Source organism: Paralichthys olivaceus, chromosome 24 (assembly GCF_024713975.1).
Source record: "Paralichthys olivaceus isolate ysfri-2021 chromosome 24, ASM2471397v2, whole genome shotgun sequence".
Taxonomy (NCBI): Eukaryota; Metazoa; Chordata; class Actinopteri; order Pleuronectiformes; family Paralichthyidae; genus Paralichthys; species Paralichthys olivaceus.
This window is the reverse complement of record NC_091116.1, coordinates 9,549,548-9,569,780: the sequence shown is the minus strand read 5'-3', so window position 1 is coordinate 9,569,780 and position 20,233 is coordinate 9,549,548. Positions and strand designations below refer to the sequence as shown.

At 40.7% G+C, this 20,233-nt stretch overlaps 1 long non-coding RNA gene across 1 annotated transcript in view; it reads right to left on the bottom strand.

Annotated features, from left to right (window-relative positions):
* Window positions 1-20,233, bottom strand: part of LOC138407057 (uncharacterized) — a 137,247-nt gene that overhangs the window by 84,616 nt on the left and 32,398 nt on the right. The window contains exon 4 of the long non-coding RNA XR_011240493.1: window positions 5,426-5,547. This is a non-coding gene — a long non-coding RNA (uncharacterized lncRNA). The remainder of the gene's footprint in view (window positions 1-5,425; window positions 5,548-20,233) is intronic.

Genomic DNA, 20,233 nt, shown 5'->3' with positions numbered 1-20,233 from the left:
TTCAGTACCCGTATATATTTCCTGGACTCATTGAGGGAGGCAATCTTAAAGAAATACTGAGGAACTGACTTTCTGATTGTTTGTTTGGTTGCTCACTCTCAAATTTGTGGACGTGGACATCAAGATTCAAGCACATCTACAATATATACACTTAAGTATATGGGGTGCAAGGGGGAAATAATCCATGCAATCAAAACCACTGGTATAAATGGGATTTTTTTCACTGTATGTTGTACAAATGTACCTTTCATCATGTTCAGCCATGTGTGGACAGAAAATGTATTCATTCAAGGGATTTAAGTGAGCTACATCGCCTTTAAGACCAGGGACAAATAGTAGAGCATGTAGAAAAAAGAAATAATGATTTATAATCTATTTCAATAAAATCAAAAACAAATGTTTCAATAGCAGCGAATCATTTTCAAGGCCTTTATGTCTTTCAGCTAATACTAAAGGAAAACTAAATTTCAGGCTGCTGAAACTGCTAAAATATTCAGTAACCTTCTTTGTCAGGGACATGAGATTCTGTTCTTTTCCGTTCATGGCCACTGGTCAAATCCACATGTACCAAGCCTTGCTCCTGCTATGCTTATTCTTGGCTGAAACACTCAGAGCTGGCAAGTGATGGGACACATGGGTGTCACCTCTGCCTTACTTCTGTGTGTTGTCTGGTTGATGAAAACAATACAGGCAAGGACACCCAGAGGAAAATTAATTGAAACTAGTGCGGGGCTCAGCAGAGCCTGCGAGCCGAGGGTCTGCAATGACCAAGGGGACTTAGAAAGTGACTCACACCTACGCCAATGGAGCCCACTTTGATTCTCTAGTCAGTCACTCATTCCACCACCAGATGTATTATATAAAAGGTGGTGGGTGTGCTGCATATGAGTCTCAGCCCTGAATGAGCACTGGGAGAAATGGAGTAAGCAGTCAATCACAGGCGGCGGAAATTGATGGAAACAACGTGTGATGGAACAGAAGAATGGAGGAAATCAGGAGAGGAATCTATAGTGGGCTGATTACTGGTATTTGTCGAGATTGCAATCAACACACTGAAGAATTCATTTGATTTCATTTCATGTTTTGTAGATATTTCCATGCGGATATGTACGGTGGCCCTGATGTGCAAATCATAACGGCAGACCTCAAAACACATTGGCAAATTAAAAAAAAACATAACGGCAAAATTAAATGCAATTAAAATTAAGAAAGACATTAAATTAAAAAATACACTGCCGAATTAAAACAAAAGACATTTCACCAAAAAACACAACACGGCAAATAAGAAAAACACAAGACGACAAATAGGAGAACAAAATGCCAAAAAGGAAAACGCAACAACAAATGAGAAAAGACGACACAATACGTTGCCAGCTAAACATAAGACACAACGCAACATAAGACACAACGCAACATAAGAATTCACAACGACATATAAGAAAACACAACGTAACAGCGTTGACATTTAGCGGAAAACATAGGTACCTGCTATTGACGAGGCTCATTGTGGATTGCAGATGCACACCGTAGATATTTGTCTCTAACCTACTGTATGAATCTCTATCCCCCAACGTTTAAGAAATTGTCCACTGTGGCGTTTTGGCTGCAAGGTGTTTATAAAAATCCCAAATGTATCTAAAGAAAAAATCTGTGTACTGAAAGATGAAGATGAACCTGACGTTGTTGAGCGTTCGACAATGCCCTCTGATCTGGTGTGTTTGAGGCTGAACAATGTTGAGGGGAGAAATCTGGATTCAGGACGAGTGTCAGGTTCATATTCTCCTGCTCCCTGCCACAACTGTAACTCATCCTCCAATCATGGCACGGAAAAGACGACATGAAAGCCTTTTCCTTCCCTCTTCTTCGTTCTGCTCAGTCGCCGCCTCGCACGCATCCTCTCGATTACCATCGCTCATCTTTTCCCTTTTGTTTCTCCTCTCGTGTCCCCATTCAATCCATTTTCATTTCCCCTCAGTTCTCTTTACAGCTGCTTTCATTTCAACCCAATCTCTCAATCTCCCCCCCAACCCTCCATTCTATGCCCCTCTCAGTCTTTTCACCAGTTCACTGACAAGCTCTGTATCACTTCCTCCACCTATCTGTAATTTCCCTCCCTTTTCTTTAAACCTTCTGTTTTTTTTTATTTTCCCTCAACTCTTCCGTTCCCAGACTTTTCCTTCTTTATTGGCATATTTCGTCCGTTTCTCTCCCGCCTTATCCTCCACAGGCTTTCACTCCATTGGCACCCGTATCCATGTGTTCTCGGTGTAGCCCTCCACAGACCAATTATGTTCACCAGCTTGATGTCTTCCCCGGCCCCTCTCGCTCGTCCTGAGTGGTTCAAGGGCAGAGGGAGGCAACACGCGGATGATAGATTTAACAATGTGGCCTTGAAACGTAGATTTCAAAGAGTGTTGGCAATCTTCATCTCCCTTCAAGCGCTTCACTGACCCACCAAAGAACCTTAGATATACACACTCTGAGGCGGGGAACCTCGCTAATAACACATTCTGGATTCATCTCCCCCCCGAGTTCATCCCAGAATCACTTCCACAAAAAAAACTGCCTGCGTTTTCAATTCAAGACAATGTAAACAAGCTGGGAGTGCTTTGTATTAGTGTACTGTGCAGAGGAGGAATTGCCAAATGAAAAGAGTTGAGAAAGAGGCCCTAACAGAGCAGAAATTGTTGTTGGTGCAAATAAAAAAAAGAGACAGAGAGAGAATTAAACTCTCCGGGCATATTACACAACACACCAGGGTACTGTCACATTTGCGTGCAGCTCATTTCTCTTGCAATACTGGCACTGACACTGAGAAACATTTGTGTGTCAGCTCCTGCACATAATGTCGGGCCTGGAAGTTTTTCAAGTGACATTTGAGGCTTAAAAATAACAAGTTTGAAAGGATAAATCTCTTCCAATGCACACTGGTACAGAAAAGTGAACTTAATGCCAACAATTAAATCACCTTAACTAAAGATTTCCTCAAAAGTAAGGGAACTTACACTAAATGCAAAAGTCTCCAACAACAAATCTCATCACTCTACTCTACTGATATCTGTCATAAAAGCGCCTGAGTGACAGTTTGAGCACCTCATTTCCATCTGTTACTGGTACTCTAACAACCTGCTGGACACAAGACTACACGGTATCTACCGTCCAACACGACAAAACTAGTTCATGTCAGTTAGCATTGTGAAATAAAACGATTCGGAAGATAGCGATGGGGTAAAAGCATTTTTACAAAAATGTCAGAAAAGTATGGATTTGTCATTTTTAAATTGGTGTTATGAATTAAAAGGGTCATTTATGCAACACGCCAGCAGTTAGAACAGCGCCATCAACAGGCTGAGGGTGAGATATGCATTATCTCCTGTTAGTTGCAAAATGAAATGATGCTGATGATGTTCAAGTGCAGCTTCTACATCCAGAAGCTCTTTTTCTACACCTCCCCCCGATGTGCAAGGACACACACCAACTGGTTCGAGTTAAAAAGTTACTAATAAAGTCATCTCATTCAATATTTGGCTCCAAATTGAGCATTTCAAGACTGTCTGAGGTTTTCATACCCACAGGCATCAGCAGACACTTGGTATGGTCCCTGCTGAGCCTCTGCCAGGCCTGTACTGTAGCCATTGTTATTTCATGCTTGTTTTGGGAGCGTTCTGCCCTCAGCCTCGTCTTCCTGGAGTGAAACCCGGGCACAGTTGGACCGAGATCAGGTGAGGACATTTCCCTCTCGAAAGACTTCATTACGAGGAAAAGTCCTGCCGCAAAAATTGCACTGAAATTAAAGGGTAAAAGAAGTATCTAGTATCAAAAGAAAAATTATTCATTATGCACAATAGTCTCTTGTCAGTGGTATTCATATGTAAATGTATTTCATCTGATTCATTTCCTGTTTTGTAGTTTAGTCTATAATAATATATCAGATTTTATAGATTGGTCTAACAAGTGCATGTGTCTTTGTAGCTTACTTTTAATCTATTTTACTAGATCTTTAATTTTTATCTAATTTTATTGTTGATTTATTGCTGTTTCACCCTCTTGTGTATTACCTATTATTATATTATCATTTTATTTTCTTATAGGCTAAATCAATTCCTAAAACACCAGGGAACTGTAGTTTTTAACAAACCTTACCTATAATAGAATTATGGCATTTGCCTCGGGCTATTTACATCTGCGACAAAATACGACTGGTGCACTATTCCATTCTCATTATTAAGGATCATAACTCTGTAGTCAAATCCAGTGCTTAGTGTAACTACAGACTTTAAACACAAGAAACTCACTGTCAGACACAGCACAGAGCATCAGCAGACAGCATCATCACAATGTGTGCAGAGACAAGTCGACAATATTTACTCGAATTCTGCAAAAAACAACCCAGACGGCGGTAAATTTGTAATTTGGAAAAGTCAGACTGTGAAGGAAACACCGAAGCTAATCTCTTTCAAATCCCTTGAGTCACACAATATAGAGAAATAAATAAAAATAAAATCTATATTTAGTTCCACAGTTTTAATTCCAGGCCCTGGTGTGATACCACATTTTCGATTTCATCTTTTTAGAGAAGACAAGGATCCTCGAGTTCAAACTGTTTGTTTTTTCTTTCTCTTCTTTTTTGCTTCGTCATGGTTAAAAGGATACAAGGGGAAGGGTGAAGGAGATGATAAAACTTGGAGTGAGACAGTTATACAGAAAGGCACATGATATGAGCGCATTTTTGCACGTGCGCGCACACACACACACACAGGCCATCAGCCTAATTACTAGCGACAGGGAAGGAGCTGAGGGAAACAGCTACAGCCATGGCTACTTCCACTGTGGTGCACCGCTGGCAATATGCCCCATTTATGCATTTAACACACACATGCACACACACAAGTACACGTGTGCCCACAAACACATCCACACACTCACAAATTAGCACAGATTCACACACACACAGAAACAAAAAAGACAGAAAAACGCATATGGATAGACACACAAATACACACACAGAGGCAGAAATGGAAAATGAAATTACATGGTTGGCAGTGTTATCGTTTACAGTGATTCAGCACCATGGACAGAACCACGGGTGGTAATAGAGAGAAAAGGCACATTTGCTCTGTCTCTCTTCCTTTTCCATGAACACGCACGCACGCACGCACTCACGCACGCACGCACGCACGCATGCAGGAGTGATGCCAAGTCCTAGGGCACAGGCCTTGTGAATCTCTTAATTGGATGTGTGTTTTGACAGGCTAATCTCAAGAACAGGACACTGTCTGCCCACCAGAGTCTTTCCATATTCACTCCAAGACCACATAAATGCATCATTAATGACCTAAGTGACATGTTTGTTCAGTTTTATAATTGGCTGCCATTCCTGTTCATACTTGTGTGTCTTTCCCAGGCACAGGTTATGTGTACTTACAGGAGACCGTGCAGGTTGTCTGTTGGCGTTACTGCCTCTGTTGGATCTGCTGAAGTTTATTCATTCCAGTTTTACCGGAGGCTCAGGGGGTCCAGGCTGATGATGGTGAATGGCTTCTTCACCTGTCATTAGAAATATTTCCAAAAATGATTTATCTGAGTTATGGGCGACCATTTTTGTCCTTGTCCAGAGCAGAGATGCAAATCCTGAGACAGAATGAGGACAGTCTTCCGCAAAGTCAATGCGAATGGTTCAACAATTTAAAACTGAAAGAGGTGATTGCTAATGTCAAAATGACATTGAGCAGTTATAGGTCTATTCAACTTTACGGGGCTCTGCACAGCACTGACTTAAGGTGATGCACGCTGGACTTAAGTGCATGCTGGTTGGACGTTTATTTAACATCGACATTTTGCCATCTGCTAACATGAAGAAGGAAAGATTTATAACCTATACTGCAGCTGGCCTCCAGGGGGCAATCAAAATGCTTTTGCCTCACTTTTGGGGAGCCATGCACGTATGAGTTCACAAACCAGAAGATGTACAGATAGCAATGTTTGACCTGCTGGCACTGGAGCAAATGTCAGGAACACAGACTGTCTGTGATGCATGATTTTCTGTGCAAGACACAATGGCAAATATTTCTTGACATATTACACTCCGCACCAAAGTGTTGACCCAAGCGACCAACATAAGCATCCCTGGAGTCCTGCTGCGAGCGTGGCTAAAACAGAATGTGAAGTGGGGTTACATGAAATGACCCCAAGCTGCATTTCAACACAAAACAAATATTTAGAACAAAGTGAAGGCAGCAGGACATGCACGTAAACAATGGCAGAGGCAAACGTTCCGGTCTTCAGCACTGCGACACACACACACACAATTTATTTCCTGGCAACAGCCTCACAGATTCTGAACTGGAGCACATCTGAGAGCATTCATGTGGAAAGTGCAAGCTTTGTCGGGCTGGCACATATGATCCTCCACGCTGCCTGATGCACCAATGGAATATCAAGTGATGTCTTTCCACTGCATTCATCTGGTAACACAAATAGTTTATTTTTTATAGGCGGCCTGCACAGAGTCTGCACAGGCTGTTCCCACCATGAAAGCTGTGCCGAACACATATATACCCAACATGCAAAGTAAAAATAAACATGCTAAACTCTTTCGACTCATTTAGGCTGCCAATACATTTCTCTGAAAACGTCCCATGTAAGTGCTTTTTGACACACATCATATCGGATGTTGTTTGTCATGAACAGGGTAAACTAAATGATTTGCCCGCCCTGGGATCAATACAGTTGAATCTGGATCAAAAAGGCCTTAATTGAGAGGACAACTGAGAGTTCTTCCTTTAACTTGCTTTCATTTCCTTTAATTTGCACTTAAACGCAGGATCTTCTTGCATCAGCTTAAAAAGTGAAGTTTTAAGGTGTCATCACGACATCCTGCTGCCGCTGCCTTATCTGCACCTTATCTGACTGCCCTTGGTGTCATTACGGAATGACAATGCAGTGCACGCCTCTGACCAAATAAAGAGAAAGGGAGAGTGAAAAAAAAAACAGGCAAAGTACAAAGTACCGCCCCTGCTTTCATGACATTGGACTTCCATTGTCAGAGGCGGAGGGGAAGGAAAGAGTGAGAGCGGGAGATAAGGGACCAACTGTGGGGAGAAGATGTACTTTGTACAACAACTGAATAAAAGTGGGGAGATTTGGACAAGGATTTTGTCCCTCCGTTCCTTGTTGCATTAATTCAAAAGCTTTACTCTGTTTACCAAGGATGCGCTGACATTTTTTCCTTGCAGCCTTTGTCGTGCTGTCACACAATCACCAGCCTTGGATGTAACACAGTAATTAATAAAAGTCAATATTGAAAAGATCATCATGCAAATTGGCATGTGCATGAGCATGCATCGGACGCGATGATGCTTTTCTATTGTGTATTCTATTATTTAACTATACAGTTTACATAGAAACCATTTATCAATCAATCTCATTATAATAATCGCACATACCATATGCAAATTAGCCCACTTTGCATGTGCACTGAGATATTATGGATCTGCATCAAACTGAGATGCAACTGTTCTGCAGGCAAATCGTCTGAGTCGTCTGCCCCCCCCCGTCTCTTTTATCTCAAATTCCCATATAGTCCTCCATGGCACTGTTGGCAAGCCGGCAGCTAAAGTCCCACCCTGAGGAAAATAACTGGCGAGGACAATTCTGATCCCACAGCAGGTGGGATGACAGTGCTTTCATCTGACGGAAATTGGTCAATTAGCTCCAAATAAATTCTAACATTTCTCCACTTCCTCTGGGGGTTATGGATAAAGAAGTGAGAGGAGAAGGAGAGACCTCGATATTGCTCATTTAGGACATGCTATGATTTTTAATTACCCGATGGAAGGAGTCTTTTATTGAGCTACACGGCTTCACACTGTCACCTGTCCCTGTCCTCTATAATTGAGCGTTTTAAGTCCTGAGGGGAGTTGGAGGGGGGATGTAATTACGTTAAGATCAATAGCCAAGTGTTGACGATGACACAGTAACGATTCATATTATATGCTGATTGATTCATTCCCGGACATTGTTTAGTTTAATTTAATGGAAGTCTACAAGCTTGGGGGACGGGGCTTGGGCTCTGAGTGATTTCCCACATCCAGAGAACAAGGCTATAAAGACAATTATTTGGGCAGGTTTAATTGTCTTGGAACTATATGGACTGATTAAAAATCACAGTTACAACAACTTACTGTGGATTTCAGGGTAATTTTGGAAGCATCTTGGATAGACAATTAATTTTATTATTTTAAAAGCTTTGCAAATAGTGTGTTACCAATGCTTGAGCAGTATTTTTGGAAATGAGTACTACAAATAAAGAGGCGGAGGAGGACAGAGTAAACTCAGTGAGTGGAAATGCTCAGTGTATAATGTAAAGACAACAAGCCATCAGTCCACGCTTCCATCCATTATCGACACCACAACATTTTGTAAAATGAAAAAGCAAAGAGGTTGCCAAAGTTTTCAGATTGATTCTGAGGGAAATATTAATGTTTCCTGGCTATCAGTCCAGAAGCAGTAAAAACATTTCTGTTACATTTTGTGGGGAGAGGGTAAGGGAGCAGGTGGAACCAAAAGGCAGAACAAAAAGTTTCCTTCAATGAAGATGGCAGGGCATAATAACACAATCCAAAAACAACAGTAAACTCAAAACAGCTCTTCAGCAGAAACAGGGGGAACACTAGAGAACTTACTGGAAACGACGAGTGGTGAAACGACACATGGGAAGACATGGTAGGCTTAATGACAACAACAAACCAAAGGAAGCATAAAGACTTAATACACACTGAACTAATGACCAGGGACAGGTGGCACAGGCCAAACAGGTGAACCTGACGAGGGCAGGAAGTCCAGGGGGAAAACACACAAGGAGCAGAGACTACAAAATAAAACAGGAAACAGAGATGAACACAGAGGAACACTGAGAGGGACACAGGAGAGGGACACAGAAAGGAACAGAGTGGGACACAGGAGAGGGACACAGGGAGCAAAATTTAAAACACAAATCCAAACATAAGAAAAACACAGTCCATAAAATGTGAGTCAATCCTGGATAAGTGACATGAGGTATATGAGTCGAACCACTAATGTCAGCCTCAATGTGGTAGAGAAAAATTCAGGAGAGCATCCTCTGGGAAACATGAATAACTACACCAAAATGTGCCAACTCATCATGTGGAGATATATTACTGGCGGAAACATTGAAAAGTTTGCTGTGCAGGTGGTGTAACATGACAAGTCATGGGATTAAAGTTGTTGGGATTCATCCAAAAGCTGGAAAGACAATTCACTTGAAAGGGCACAATGATTGGTGGAGATAAGGACAGAGCTAGGAGATCACCCATGTCAGTAGAATTCATCCACTGGGGACCATGAATAGTCAAATTTAAACAAAACTAGCATGGCGCTGCATACGCCTGGTATTTGTTTCCTTGTCTTCCTCCATTTATTCTTGAATAAATAAATATGCTTCTTTTGTGAGTTGTTTAACCATAAATGCCTCTGGGGAATATGCAACACACCAAAGGGCATCAGTAACGGTATCAAGCTTTCTCGTTCTTTCAACGTGGCTCACTGGTCCTCAGAGTTGAGGTGAAAGAGAATATTTGATAGATGGGCAATCGGACTGGAAGGTCACTGAGGATATGTAAGAGTGTCTATCAGTATCTTCAAAGTGGAAATAATCTACAGTGTTTTGTACGGCAGACAGCAGTTTCCCTGATGCAACGCACAACGCTTGTCAGCTTGTACTGACACCACCAGTGCGCATTCAAAGCAGACATCTATTGTGAAATACCACACTTGAAAACAATGAAAAAAAGGATGAGTCCTTTGAGTGGCTGAGTCATTTCAGGATGACACCGGTATAGATTGTATGGGGGGGAGAGAAGGAGGGAAATAAACCGCTAGTGACAGATCGAGAGAGGGAGCAGCAGACGTGTCGGAGGAGTGAAACAATGCGACATGTCAGAAATAGATTAAAGTCGCGTTGCGTGACTTCAGGTTTTTATGAAGTGTGTGCCCCCAAGGACAGTGACATCAGCCCCAATGCCCGAGAGGAGATGTAATTTAGGAAAAGGCAAAGGTCCGCCCTCCACATTGAGTGTGAGTCCGGTCAGCGCGTCCCAGCAGACAACTATTTTATTCTGAAGTGTGTCAGAATGGGTTTTTCTGTCCAGGACCATTCCAGCCTTGCATCCATTACTGAATCCCCTGAATTCATGCAACATTAAACTGGCAGCAACCCAGATGGTCACTTTCAGTATCACTGAATGGGATACCTGAGCAGAGGCCCTTTGAGGGACTCTACTCTGAGTGTACAGCATGATGAATGGAGCAATATTGTTTGACGAGGACCAATGTTTGGCCAAAATAGACAGTATGATTTCATTAGAATTTTTCTCTAGTGGTCTATTAACTGCGTAAAGCATGTTTCAAATGAAAGAGGTTAGTACAAGTGTCCTCTGTTAAGTAATCCAACAAAGATTTATCACCTATACAAGACCTGCTTATGAAATCTTTTTGTGATGTGGAAAATACTGTGCTGGCATTCTTCTGTGGGTCTGCATGAAATATGAGAAACATGCATAGGAGATTTCTTTGTACATGCCCTCACCTAAGACACTTATTGTTCGGGAAAACATTTGTTTATTTATATTTTGCAAAGACATCTGTATATTTAGCTTCAGCCCTAATTAAGCAGTTCACAAAATAACAAACTATTTTTGATGATCAATTTAAAGTGTTTAGTTTTGCCAAAAAAGTGAAAATAATATATTAGTATATTTCATCATTACAGATTGAATATTTGACTTGGTTTTGACTTCTTGTGGAAGAAAATAATACATTCCCTTGTGTAAATTAATTGCTCAATAAGAAATCAATTCATTGTTACATGTTGTGAGGATGTTTTGAGATTGTGTTCAGTTTCTGTGATTCATAAATTCCCTGCACTTACTGGACGGAATGAAAAAGCTTTTCGTGAAACATTATAACCTACAATATCAATAGAAACTGTTTATCTATGCAATGCACAACACATCTAATGAAATCAAACATAATATTATAAACTCCTTAAAAATCTGCTCCCAGATCAAAAGCATTCGGAAGAGGAAGTTTGGACCCAGGCTGCATTTTATACAGAGCCTTTCATGTCACCAACAATCAGAATGAGAGTGCGGTGTGAACCGAAATGCCCCTGAAACCAGACGGATTGTCAAGTTTGGGAAGACACATGACTCAGCTTTTACTTTTTAACTATTTTGCCCTCGGTGCTTCAACTCATGCAACAATTTTAAAAGCAATCAGTGATGTATGTGCTGTGATAGAGGCATAAAGGTGACATTTTATAGCGGTACAGCCTGGCCACTGCTTGTAAGTAAGATTGTGTTTTGAGCAGTTGTCACTTTGTTAAAAGAAGACATAAAAAAATATGTAATCAGTACATTGCCTGTGCTGTTCTCAATTAAGAAAAAAAATACATTGCAACATCCAGCAAAATTAAAAGTAACCAGAGGGATTCCTGTTTGCCTACGTTTTTTAAAATCTTAAACAAAGTCTGTAGAACTTGTAGTAGCCGCGAGACAGAAAGTGACTCCACTAAGGTCAAATCGGAGGCGCAGTCTTTGATCATCATTATGCAACGAAAAAACAAGCGAATGTAACACAGTTGTTTTTCTCAGCCAAAAGAAAAAAGGCTCCGCACTTTCAATGTAGGACACTCAGTGTCTTTCATTCTGAATATTTCTCTACCTCTGATCTTTGTTTCTCTGTGGCTGTCATTTCTCCCAGTGTGTTTACATCACTTTTATTTTCTGTATCGCTGCTGCTTCTCAGGCTCATTTTAAACCGTCCCTAACTTCTGCTAGTGACAGTAGGTGATAGCAATGAACATATGTCGGGGTCATGGACTGTTCAGACAAGTGATGGGCGGATTGCAGTTATACACGAGGACTCCCGGTTGATCTGCAGGTCAGGTGGGTCGTAATAATTGGAAGAGTCATCAGAGCACGATTAACTTTCTTTTCGTAAGAAACTAGGCTGATCATTCCCATTACAGCAGCACCTCGCAAAGAATATATTGTGCATTACTGCAACCAGGGCTCATTCAGCCCAGCAGGGCGCATCATTGAGGCGAGGTGTAGTCGCTGGAATGCTGGCACAATGGATGCTACTTCATTTTACTTATTCGAAAATAATTCCTTCAAGTGTTTGGATGAGTCAAGCATGCGTGCGGATTAGGCTGATCAGAGCAGATCTGAGCATCTCTCATACAGACTTTACTTTAACACAGGCTACATTCCAAAAAGTACTTGTGCACACAAGAGGATATCACTCTGAGCTTGGTGGCACATAAAGGTGTTAGTCGCTGTTACCTGAGATTTTCTCTACTTTGTGCAATCAGCTGAAGTCAGTCACAAGACTTTTAAAAGGTGAGAAGGTTCTGAGGTATCATTACCTCCACTATGGTGGGTGTTTTTAGCTCAAAGGAAAAATGATAGGACAGGAAACACAACCAGTTTTTGGGCAGATCAACATCTTTGACATTTTCCCTGATGTCCGGGGGAAATAATCACGCATAGTATGGGATATTCTGGTATCTATGAGCATGTGCATTTTTTAACAGATCCAAATAATATCTGCCTCTAGTGGATTTAAATGCTAATGAGTACCAATCTAATTCATCAGTGTTCTAAGCACATTTTATAATCATATATTTGATTATATTTCTATTAACACTATGACTATGCTGCAAATGCAAGCTACAATTAGCCTGCATTGAACTAAATGAAGGTATTTAGAAAAAAAGTTTTGCGTGAAGGAAATATAACCAGCAACAATTGATTTAATATATTTTGTTTTGAGAGGATTTCATAATGGATCTGATGTGACAGGATAAAGACATTCTTTAATTGTAGTTTTCAACAAAATATAAATGTACATTTTGCATCTCTGCAGTTCGCTGGCTCACAATGCAGTTTGGTCTGTGTGAATGCTGCCACTCCAGGAGCAAACATCTGGATTTATAGCTGCAATGTTTTTATCCTATATTTCTGAATTGGTCCAAATCCAGTTAAGCGTGGATTCATTATAATTCGATGTTGTACTTCACTACAACATGTATTATTGTAGCTTACATGTGTTGAATGATTTAACTGCCATGTGACATGAGTTGAGGGGACAGTCAAGAGTCTAGTATCCAATATAAATGTATGTAAATATATCAAACCACCTGCTTGTTCATGCAGCTGTGTGAGCAAAGTAACTGCATGGGTGAAAAGTTAAGTGAGTTTCTATTAATGACATGACAAAGAGCATTAGCACCAAAGAGAGAGTCCCCACACGTGTGCCTTCAGACACCTCTGTGTGTTTGAGAGCATGTATTAAACATGTCACACTGGGTACCTCACATATTTGCTGGTGGCCCTCTTGCCTGTAGCTCATCTGTTCCTCATGAATATCACATATTTTCTCAGTAATTAATCACCACACCTCAACAGCCCTTATAGGCCTATTTCAGTGGATCACTATGGGGAGCTGGAATTTATGCCTCCTCCAATGCATACATTCATGGGATGCATGACTCATCTATTGGACTGTGAGCAGATGTGTGTCTGGGCAAAGAAAACACACACGATGTGGCCCGACCAGCAGGCCAAACAACATGACTCCCCTTTTTAATCGTACAAGCTGCTGGATCCTATAGACGAACATCCTGGACAGTGGATGTCATCATCATACACAAGGTTGAGTGAATTCTGGGTTTGAATAAATAAACCAACCAAGCAATATACTGGAGGCTGTACATGAACAAGACCGCTGGGATTTTGCGGTAGTTTCATACAGGAGGTGACCATGGAGGAAAAAAAGGAAAAGCTTCCCTGCCTGGTGCCGACGCAGGCTCCTGTCCATGTCTTACAGGAAATCACTATGCTCTTCACTGCCAATCCTGGCAAGAAAGAAACCTTCAAATTGCCAAGGATGGTCGGCCAGTCAAAGAGCTTTATGTCTTTCCACAACAATGGCAGAGGAGCTGTGGGGACCTTCATAACCCTCGCATTGATTGAATAATCTACATAGCTGTTGTTCTTATAATCGCCTTCAGGATTGATAGGATTTTCATTTTGTGCATAATAATAAAAGCTTTGGCTGACTGAATGTCAATTAAGAAAGAAGAAAAAAAACACAGGTGTCTGGGAGGATGCTGTTAGTGAAGCGAATGAGAGAAAAAGGCTGCGGTAGGCAGAGCAACATGTCTGGAAAGCAATGGTGTGCCCTGTGGAGGTTGGCTGCAGAGGTTTCCTTGCAATATCCACAATCGGGTTGCTTAAAGATCTGGGGATCCACGGACAAGCCCTGCGCCAGACAATACAAGAAACATCACACACTGCAGAACGCTGCAGCCGATAGCTCTGAATCAGGAGGAAAGATCACAACTGGGCGCCAAGATGCTAGGGACGTGCAACCAGGTCTGATCAGCCTGTGGTGGGTCTGCCTTAGAAGAGGGATATTGAACACACTACATCTATGCAGGATTCTTACATAGGTGCACCGCAACCAGACAAGACTCTGGATTTGCAGAGATGCACTGGAAGTCAGAAAAGGTGAAGCTACACATGCAAAGAAAAAAATGAGATCTCTTCCCTTCATCCTCTGAAACTGGCAGGCTGGTGCTGGCAGATGTGTCTTTCTCTGTGAACGTCACTGTGACTAAAAGAGAGCCAGAACAATCCCGTCACCTGGAGTCAAATCACAGATGGCTTCCCCCCGCTCCTCCACCTCTCAGCCCCCAGCAGAAGGTTGTCTTACTCATCTCAGGGATCACCTCTTTACTACATCACAGGATGCTGCCATTGTGCTGCCAAGAGCTGACAAAACAAAACAAAATAATGCTCTATGCCAAACAGACTTTTTCCTCAGTGCATGGGCTTTTCGTCCACGTGCAAAAAGTCAGTAAAACGTTTTGTTTATCTGTGTGTGCATGTTACACAGAGCATTTGAGAAATCATGACGGAAAAAACAACAACAGCGTCTCACATTTGGTTTGAGGCTAAATGTAGCGTCCCTGCACCAAATTAAAAACTTTCACAGGCGTCCGCTTCAACTAATATTACTTGGACCTCAGCATTCTTCTCGGGTATTTGATGGATTGTTGATGTAGATTTTAATACCGGCCTTTTTTTATTTTTAAAGGAGGGGGAAACAAAAATCTGCAGTAGACAGGACATTTTCTTGCAATCAGTACTCAGTGGTGGCATAAGGAGAAAAAAGGTCCTGGGTTGTTGACAGCTCGTGCAAACTAGAGGATCTAGCGAATGTTCACTTTTCCGAGACCGTCGACCTTTTTGGATCTTTTGAAGGGGAGCTGGCCAGGATGTCTTCAGCATGAGGAAGCACAGCTCTTTTTAAGAAATGCAGGGACGATTCACCGTAACATATGAATGCTGAGGAAGAGTCAGCAGCAGCCATCAGTGTAACCAATGTTTCTACTCTTGCAAGCTGTGCGTGCGTGTGTGCATGGCTCCGGTTGCTATGGTTATGCCTTTTCTCTGGATCAGTCTGCAGGTGGATAAATAATGCACACTAATGCTGGCGTGGTGACAGCACTGCAGCAAGCTGTTGCTCACCTCAGCTCGGCTCTGGAAAACGCTCACAAATATAGAAATAAATATGCTAATGCGCACATGTTACGAAGATGCGTGTATCCATGTATCTCTGCGTGTGGACAGTGCTTGCAAGCATGCAAACAATGAGGATACAGTGTGCAAACAAAAGCACGCGCATGGTATTATTTCTATCATCTGTGATATTGATTGAACAAAAGCTGCCAGGCTGTCAGCATGTTCCAGTGGAGTGAAATGTCAAAGTTTGCTTTGACAAAACCCTGTTTAATGAAGCAGATGAACTAACTTTGATGGGCTGATGTCAATACCATCCCCGCTGCGGGGAACATTCAAAGGCCTCCGTCAGCACTCGCCTCCACAGAAATTTACAAGAAAAGGCAAATGAGTGGTCTGACAAAAAGTAATGAAGGTGAAGTAAACAGCATCTCTGTATGTTGTCCGGAGTGAACAATGAGAGAATCTGGTCTCCTTTGTGCTGTCACTTGACGCCAAGTGACAGCACAAAGTGGAAAAAGCCTTAGAATAGGTGCGTTTTTGAAAAAGCATGTGCAACAAAAATGCAAATTGCCACTTAACGTCATTTAGACTTGAGTGTTTGTCAAAGTCTGTATTATATACTGGCATGCAGTCAACATTTTTTTCCCCTTTTCTCACATTTTGGCGAACACTGAGCTGTTCTCAGCTCTGCCCTGATGCAAAGAAAACTAAATGTGTGTAACGTGCCCAGAGCTTTGAAAATTATGCTAAAGGAAGCCTGTATATTGAAAGAAGCAATTCATTTTTTCCATCTCCATATGAATCTAAGGAGGTGGAAGGTGAATGGCAAAGAAAGTGGTATGTAGTTTAATCTGTAATTTTAAAAAATGATCCCTCAATCACTCAACATTAGAGTTTCTTTTATACAATTGATAACAAAGGGCAAATGGAGAATACAGAACGGGGGACAGACAGCAAAGGGAGACACAAAAGAAGAAAGGGGAGATGGAGGATTCTTTATGTTCTTTAGTGAATGCTTGTGTGAGTCATTGATCATACGTCTGTCTTGATACAGGGAGAAGAAAGTGTTGTATTTCTACCATAAAAAGATAGCCGTGCTATTTTTACTGTATTTGTTCAGAGTCTGGGCTCACATGTTATAGCTCACATGAGATTGGATTCAAAGCTTCCTGCCCAAAAGGAAATAGATAAATGAATAAATAATGTCCTCTGATTTTTCAATGTCCAATGCCTTTATGGTGCAGGAGCTTAAATTCTCCATCTTTCCAATTTTTTAAAAACTTGCAATAAATCATCTTTCGCACAAGGAATGGATGCAAAACACCACGGTTATAATGCACCTGGATGCAGAGGCAGGACATTGTTGTAAGAACTTGTAATATGAACTTTCAGAACCCTCTAACCAAATACACGCAATAGCAGAGAGAAGTCAATAACGTCAGGGAGAGCGCGGGCAGGTTGGTTCATGAGAAACACAAAAAGTGGGAAAAAAGTGCAATAAACTGCAATTTTCAGGCTCCTCTGTTGCTAGTCAAAGCAAATCAAATGAAATTGGCCAAACCTGAATGAGAAGAGATGAAGGGAGAGTATTGAAAAAGCTCAAACCACAGATTTTAAAATGATCAACCAACTAAAATAACAGTCTGACCTTCACAAAACTGTCATGGGGAGAAATTTGGTGATTCATGATTCATGTATTATCGTCAACGAATCCAGCGAATGACCGAAATGACAAGTAAAGTACAGTTACAACATCCTGCTGCTGTAAGTTTACTAAAATACCAATACCAAATTGAAAGAATTTCTGGGTTGTAAACTGTCCCATGCATGACACATACGAATTTAATTTATTCACTCACACAACAACCTCTCTGAGATGATCCCTCCATGAGCTTGACATTGATGGTCAATAATGCAATGAGACGGACGTCTACAGACATATTGATATTATTGTAAACCTTTATGTCTGATAAGATGTTTTGGGAATTATCTGGTTGCTGGTTAAAACACATTTTTCATGTTGATTGTACGATGAATAAATGAATGTATATGTATGTCATAATGACCTATCCCACATTCTCTCACGAAATCAACAACAAAAATAAACATTTTCAACGTAAATGGAGGGAAATTCCGGACCAATTAATACACTTCCCTTTGAACCCCATGCGAAAACTGAGCTATGTGGAAATGAAGTGTTCAATTCTATTATTTATGGGGGGTTCGATATACAGTATGTCATATTTTAAAATGATAATATATAACCTGTATTGTTGATTTTGAAAATGTTATTTTATAGAACTTTTGGATTGGGTTTGCATATAAGCCGTTAATGGTTTCCATCACACCCCACTTTAGATTGCGTTTATGTATTGTGTGAAATAAACTAAACAACATATTGAGTTGTAGCAGTAATTTCCAGCAGAAACTGCTTAATGTCAGTCAATAAATGTCGTCTCCTGTGTGTCAGCAGTGGATAATGTATGGTAATTAGGTTAAAAACAAAGACATTGTTGGTTTGGGTCTGTTCATGGGATTTAATGGCAATAAAAAACAGAAAATGTCCTCCGTCTCCTCCTTTAAACACAGCCCAACTGATGGTTTGATCTTTGACAACATTTAAAAGATGGCATGAAAAGGTATTCTGTTACATTATAAATAATTATAGGGGGACACTGGCTATAGTATTTAACAAACTACAGAACCAGTTCTTTCATTTGCACTCTGAGTGTAATCATGTCAAAGTTTGAGGGTCTCTCATCCACACTCCAACTTATTTCACACTCCTACTCACTCTACTCACTCCGTGTTTTGGCATCAGAGCGGCATGATGTGAAAAAAAGAAGAATAAAAGCAAGGGAATAAAAGAAGATGGTGAAGATATATGAACAGACAAACAAGCAGCGTTTCCTGTGATTGACTCTCGCCATTGTTGAGTCTAATAATAAAAACTGTCACATCAGCCAAACTTGTGAATAGTAGTACAAGCAGATAGGCAGGATGGTTACTATTAAAAACCTGATCTCCATGCTCAAAAAATACCAGTTCACACTTAAAACTATCTCATCATATGAACCTCTCAACCAATAAAACCTCATGTTAGGTTAAGTTTCACTGTCACTGTTAAAGCAGGATCCAAAGTCCTCAAAGATCTGTAATGCCATACTTTTTCATTAGTGCTCCTGATTGCTAATTTTAGGTGAATTGCCGTATTGATTTCCCCATTGGTTCCACGGACTGCTCACTGAGTCACATGCTGAACAAGTGATTCACTGCCACCGCATTTATTTAATAATCGGAATTTAATTTCAAATTATGTGCCAGTCACAGTATGATCTAACATTGATGGATGGGATGGGGATAAAAAGAGGGAGGTCTGTTGGATCCATATTTGGTAATTAATATAGATATGTCTAAAGCGATGCAGTCAGTGCCATTTGCTGTCTTGAATAAATGTGAGTTTTAACTACTTTATTAATCAAGAAAAGGACAGAAAAAGAAGACACAGTTGAATTAGTATCCTGTGATTGTATGCCTCTGCCAACCAGTGCAGTTTTATCCAATATTCTTTTCATTTTCAGACTCATATGCTAGGCACAAATATTTGTGTTGTGAGATGACAGCAACCTTGACCTCTGACCATTAAAATCCAATTAGTTTATATCCCTAAATGGCGATTCTGAGAGATCTTGTTCACAATGTCACAGATAGGACAGACTGACAACTGAAACCATAATGCCCTTGGCCATTGGCTGCTGTTAATTTGCTGCTATAGTTTTAACAAATGTTTCCATACCAGGATTTGTTTTACACCATTATATTGCGCTGCATAACAGGAAGTATGTTTGCAAGGGACTTCAAAGAATTCAAGAAACTTATGCAACACAAGTAACATCGTGTTCAACTAGTGTTGTTTGCAATATTAAAAGCAAAAACCAAGTCTATTATGTAATTGAGCAATGTATTAAATAAGGCCAATTTTCATTGTAATGATATAATAATGCATCCACTTAAAATGTACATGCTCTGACAAATGTTATCACTGTTCAACTCATGGCCAAAAAAGCCTCAAAATGTTAAATATAGCGTCTAATGCATCTTAGGATATAAAATTTGGTGGAAATGTTTATGTTTAGATACTTTATATATTGATCGGTCCACACTTCATTCAGCATTTTTACAAAATGCCGGAACATAGAGGCAGAGTCATGAAGAAGCATTTCTAGAGACGGAAGGAGAAGAAGAGTCCTGCAACAGATGGTCTGGGATTACAGGTGTTCACTCCAGCTACTGATCTCATTTAGGTTCGTTTTTTGTTTTTCCTCTTTACTGACCATATTATTTTAACAGATAATAATTATGACATTGTTTCTGTAGCATCCTGACTTTGTGGCAGAACATGCCAGGCGACTGATTTTTCTGAACAGTAGCCTCCAGCAGCCGTTACCATACCAAGAGTTACATCCATATCTCAAAAGACAGACATTACGCTCACTGATTTAAGATACTGAGCAAATCTTAGCTACGTGATTGCTCAGGTTGAGCAGGTTCAGTACAAGTACAGATACAGTTGTGCCAGGTTTATAAGCCTCGAGAACAATGCCTGTTTGAGTTCATGACTG